This window comes from Alexandromys fortis, unplaced genomic scaffold (genome assembly GCF_014885135.2).
Source record: "Alexandromys fortis isolate MF-2015 unplaced genomic scaffold, M_Fortis_MF-2015_v1.1 scaffold_128, whole genome shotgun sequence".
Classification (NCBI taxonomy): domain Eukaryota; kingdom Metazoa; phylum Chordata; class Mammalia; order Rodentia; family Cricetidae; genus Alexandromys; species Alexandromys fortis.
Window position 1 is genome coordinate 2923669 of NW_026068012.1, and position 6190 is coordinate 2929858.

The following is a 6190-nucleotide window of genomic DNA, read 5'->3' on the forward strand; positions in this document are numbered from 1 at the left end:
TAGCCCATCACGTCTGGGCGCCATCTGTTGAAATAGGAGCGGCAGGGCTGCGTCCCCAGCACCCCGCCGCCCACATGGCTAGCTTATGCCCGAAATAATTACACGGAAACTGTATTCTTTCAAACACTGCCTGGCCCGGCTAGTAACAGTTTCTTATTGGCTAGCTCTTACATATTGTTCTAACCCATTTCTAATATTCTGTGTAGCCCACGAGCTGGCTTACCAGGGAGGATCTTAACCTGCGTCTGTCTGGAGCGGGAGAATCATGGCGGACTCACTCACTAAGCTTCTTTCTCCCAGAATTCTCTTCTGTCTACTCCGCCTACCTAATTTTCTGTCCTATGAGGGCCGAGGCAGTTTCTTTATTATTACAAGACCCACCTCCATCAGACACCATTCTGATCAAGAATAGAATGTTACTTTTGTCCCTTCCAGTTAATAATCCCTCACCAAAGATAATCACTGCTCTGCCTTCCTCTACCGTGGAAAGGTTTTTCCTGTTTCATATAAATGTGTCCATCCTTGTGTAGTTCCTTTCTACAACACAGTGTCTGTTGTCTTTGCACACAGTGCATATGTTGTTTATATTTCACAGCTGTGTGGGAGTTCACTTATCTGTCTTTGTGGTAATGCCTATTTCCTGACAGCAGCTGTTTTAGGTATTAGTGTATTCCTACTGGGCTTCCAATTTGCCCTTTCTCAAAGGCTGTCCAAATAGATCTGGACCTTTTGAACATGGCTCCTCATAGTTAGGCTCTTAAAACTTGTCAGCAGAGGGTGAAGCTGGAGAAGGCTTGTAGGGGAAAGAGTTTTCCTAACAGGTCAGAAAATTCCTTTCTTGTACAGCATTGTTTTGGCTATTGTTTTTATTTTCTGCATATGAAGCTAAATATTTTTCTTTCAAGGTCTGTAAATAATTGTGTTGGGATTTTGATGGGGATTGAATAATCTGTAGATTGCTTTTGGTATGATTGCCATTTTTATTACGTTGAGCCTACCTATCCAAGAGCTAGGGAAATTTTTCCATTTTCTGATATCTTCTTTAATTTCTTAAAGTTCTTTTTGTACAAGTTTTTCACTTCATTGGTTAATGTTACCCTAAAATATTCTATGTTATTTTTGGATATTGTAAAGGTAATGCTTCTCTGATTTTATTCTCCGACCTTTAAGCATTTGTCTATAGGAGAGCTACTGATGTTTTTTTGTGTTGATCTTGTTTCCTGCCACAGTTTTGAAGCTGTGTATTGGTTGTAGAAGTACCCTGGTAGAATTTTTGGGGTCACTTATATATGCTATCATATCATCTGCAAATAGCAAAAGTTTGTCTTCTTCCTTTCCAATTTGTATCCCCTCATCTCCTTTTGTTGTTTTATTTCTCTAGCTATAACTTCAAGTACTATATTTAACAGATACGTAGAGAGTGAACAACTTTGTCTTGTTCCTGATTTTAGCGGAATTGCTTTAGGATTCTCACCTTTAAATTTCATGTTGGTTGTTGACATGCTGTATATTGCTTTTATTATGTTTAGATACATTTCTTTTTTTCCATGGTATTTATTGAGTCCTACATTTTTCTCTCCTTTCCTTCCTGCCTCTCCCCTCCCCGTTCCAACCCTCCCCCAAGGCCCCATGCTCCCAATTTACTCAGGAGATCTTGTCTTTTTATACTTTCTATATCTCATATAGATTATATCTATGTAAGTTTCTCTTAGTGTCCATATTGTTGTCTAAGTTCTCTGGGATTGTGGTTTGTAGGCTGGCTTTCTTTGCTTTCTTTAAAAGCCACCTATGAGTGAGTACATGTGATAATTGTCTTTCTGTGTCTGGGTTACCTTACTCAAAATAATGTTCTCTAGTTCCATCCCTTTTCCTGCAAAATTCAAGATGTCATTATTTTTTTTTTCTGCTGTGTAGTACTCCATTGTGAAAATGTATCACTTTTTTTTAAAATCCATTCTTTGATCTAGGGGCATTTAGGTTGTTCCCAGGTTCTGCCTATGACAAACAATGCTGCTATGAACATAGTTGAGCACATGTCCTTGTGGCATGATTCAGCATCCTTTGGATATATACCTAAAAGTGGAATTATTGGGTCTTGAGGAAGGTTGTTTCCTAATTTTCTGAGAAATTACCACACTGACATCCAAAGGGGTTGTACCAGCTTGTATTTCCACCAGCAATGCAGAAGTGTTCCCTTTTCCCCACAACCTCTCCAGCATAAGTTGTCATCAGTATTTTTGATCTTAGCCATTCTTACAGGTGTAAGATGGAATCTCAGAGTTGCTTTGATTTGCATTTCTCTGATGACTAAGGATGTTGAACATTTCCTTAAGTGTCTTTCAGCAATTTCAGATTCCTCTGTTGAGAGTTCTCTGTTTAGGTCTGCACTCCATTTTTTATTGTATTATGTGATCTTTTGGGGGTCCAATTGCTTGAGTTATTTGTATATTTTGGAGATTAGACCACTGTCTGATATGGGGTTAGTAAAGATCTTTTCCCATTCTGTAGGCTGTTGTTTTGTCTTGTTGACCATGTCCTTTGCTTTATAGAAGCTTTTCAGTTTCAGGAGGTCTCATTTATTAATTGTTTCTCTCAGTGTCTGTGCTTTTAGGGTTCTATTTAGGAAGTGGTCTCCTGTGCCAATGAATCAAAGTGTACTTCCCACTTTCTCTTTTATGAGGTTCAGTGTGGTTGTTTTTATGTTGAGGTCTTTGATCAATTTGAACTTGAGTTTTGTTCATGGTGATAAATATGGGTCTATTCTCACTTTTCTACATGTTGATATCCAGTTATGCCAGCACCACTTGTTAAATATGCTTTCTTTTTTCCATTTGATGTTTTTTGCTTCTTTATCAAATATCAGGTGTTCGAAGATGTGTGGATTGATATCCAGGTCTTCTATTCAGTTCCATTGGTCCTTCTGTCTGTTCTTATGCCAGTACCAGGCTGTTTTCAGTACTGTGGCTCTGTAGTAGAGTTTGAAGTCAGGGATTGTGATGCCTCCAGAAGTTCCTTTATTGCCCAAAATTGTTTTGGCTATCCTGGGCTTTTTGCTTTTCCAAATGAAGTTGAGTTCTGTTCTTTCAACTCTTTGGAGAATTTTGCTGGAATTTTGATTGGCATTGCATTGAATCTGTAGATTGTTTTCAGTAAGATTGCCATTTTTACTATATTAATTCTGCCTACCCAAGAGCATGGGAGGTCTTTCCACTTTTTTGGTGTCTTCTTCAATTTATTTATTCAAAGATTTAAATTTCTTGTCATACAAGTCATCCACTTGTTTGGTTAGAGTTACTCTGAGATATTTTATGCTATTTGTGGCTATTGTGAAGGGTGTTGATTCTCTGATATCTTCCACAGCTCTTTTATCATCTGTATACAGGAAGGCTACTGATTTTTTTGAGTTAATCTTGCATCCTGCTATATTGCTGAAAGTGTTTATGAGTTGTAGAAGTTTTTGGTAGAATTTTTGGGGTCACTTATGTAAACTATCATATCATCAGCAAACAGTGATAGTTTGACTTCTTTTTTCCAATTTGTATTCCCCTGATCTCCCTTTGGTGTCTAGCTAGGACCTCAAGAACTATATTGAATAGGTATGGAGAGAGTGGAAAACCTTGTCTTATTCCTGATTTCAATGGAATCGCTGGGAGTTTCTCTCCATTTAGTTTGATGTTGGCTGTTGGCTTGCTGTATATTGCCTTAATTATGTTTAGGTATGTTCCTTGTATCCCTGCTCTCTCCAAGACCTTTACGACCAAGGGATACTGTATTTTGTCAAATGCTTTTTCAGCATTAGATACATTTCTTGTATCCCTGATTTCTCCAAGACCTTTATCATGAAGGGATATTGGATTTTGTCAATCCAATATCTAGTGAGATGATCATTTTTTTTTCTTTCAGTTTATTTAAATGGTAGATTACATTGACAGATTTTCATATGTTGAATCATCCCTGCATCTCAGGGATGAAGTCTACTTGGTCCTGGTTGTTGGAGGAGGAAGGGTCACTTGTTCGTCCTGGCTGCCTGGCTAGCTTAGACCCAAAATAATTACACAGAAATTGTATTAATTAAGTCACTGCTTGGCCCATTACCTCTAGCTTCTTATTGGCTAACTCTTACATCTTTATTTAACCTATCTCCATTAATCTTTGCATCACCACAAAGTTGTAGCCTACCAGCAAATTTTCAGCACATCTCTGGTGGCAGCTCCATGGCATCTCCTCACTCTGCTTTTCTCCTCCCATGCCAAGCCAGTTTTCTCTATTCATTAACCAATAATGTCAACACATAGACCGAAGAACCTCCCACACCACCTGGTGGATGATATTTCTGATGTGTTCTTTGATTCAGTTTGCCAGGATTTTATTGAGTACTTTTGCATCAATGTTCATAAGGGAAATTAGTATGTAATTCTCTTTCTTAATTGAGTCATTGTGTGGTTTGGGTATCAGGGAAACTGTAACCTTATAAAAAGGGTTTGGCAATGTTCCTTTTGTTTCTATTGTGTGGAACAATTTGAGGAGTATGCGTATTTAGCTCTTCTTTGAAGTTCTGGTAGAATTCTACGCTGAAGTCTTCCAGCCCTGGAACTTTTTTGGTTGGGAGGCTGTTGATGGCTGTTTGTGTTTCCTTAGACTTTATAGGTCTATTTAATTTGTTAATCTGGCTTGATTTAGTTTGGGTATGTGGTACCTATATAGAAAATTGTCCATTTCTTTTAGATCTTCCTATTTTGTAGAGTACAGGTTTTCAAAGTATGACATAATGATTCTCTGGATTTCCTCAGCATCTGTTGTTATCTCCCCGTTTTCATTTCTGACTTTGTTTATTTGGGTGTTCTCTCTCTGACCTTTGGTTAGTTTGAATAGGGTTTTTCTATCTTGTTGATTTTCTCAAAGAATCAATTCTTTGTTTCATTGATTCTTCATTTTTTGTTGTTGTTTCTGTTTTATTGATTACAACCCTCACTTTGATTATTTCCTGTCATCTACTCTCCTGAGTGAGTCTGATTTTTTGTTTTTGTTCTAGAGCTTTCAGGTGTGCTGTTAAGTCACTAGTGTGAGATTTCTCCACTTTCTTCATGTAGGCACTTGGTGCTGTGAACTTTCTGCTTAGCACTGCTTTCCTTGTGTCCCATAGTTTCGGGTATGTTGTATATTCATTTTCAGTGAAATCTGGAAAGTCTTTCATTTGCTTATTTATTTCTTCATTGACCCAGGGGTGATTCAGTTGAAAATTGTTTAATTTCCATGAATTTTTAGGCTTTCTACAATTAGTGTTGTTGTTGAGCTCTAACTTTAAGCTGTGGTGACCCGATAAGATAGAAGGGATTATTCCAATTTTTTGTATCTGTTGAAGTTTGCTTTGTGACCAAGGATGTGGTCAATTTTTGAGACGGTTCCATGAGATGCTGAGAAGAAGGTATATTCTTTTGTGTTTGGGTGAAATGTTCTTTAGGTGTATATTAAGTCCATTTGCATCATGACATTTGTTAGTTCTCTTATTTCTCTGTTAAGTTTCTTTCTAGTTGACCTGTCCATTGGGGAGAGTGGGTTGTTAAAGTCTCCCCCATTAGTGTGTGGTTTGATGTGTGATTTAATCTTTAGTAGTGTTTTTTTTCACATATATGGGTATTCTTAATATTCTTTCTTTATTCTGTATGTTTAGTGTTTTGATTATTATGTGGCAAGGGTACTTTTTTTCTTGTCCAGTCTGTAAGCTTCTGTAAGTTCTGTAAGCTTCTTGTGCCCTCATAGGCATGTCCTTCTTTAGGTTGGGGAAGTTTTCTTCTATGATTTGTTGAATATATTTTCTGTGCCCTTGAGCTGGAGTTCTTCTCCTTCTTCTATCCCTATTATTCTTAGGTTTGGTCTTTTCATGGTGTCCCAGATTTCCTGGATGTTTGCATTAAGGATATGATGGATTTAACATTTTCTTTGACGGATGAATATATTTCCTCAATTGTATCTTCAACTCCTGAGTTTCTCTCTTCCATCTCTTGCAATCTGTTAGCTATGCTTGCATCTGTAGTTCCTGTTCATTTACCTAGAGTTTCCATTTCCAGGATTCCTTTGGTTTGTGTTTTCTTTATTGACTTTATTTCAATTTTTTTTTTTTGGTGACTTCTAGCTTTTTATTTTTTTTTCTTTTTCTTTTTTTTTATTGAGAATAAGAAAAAAAAGTTTC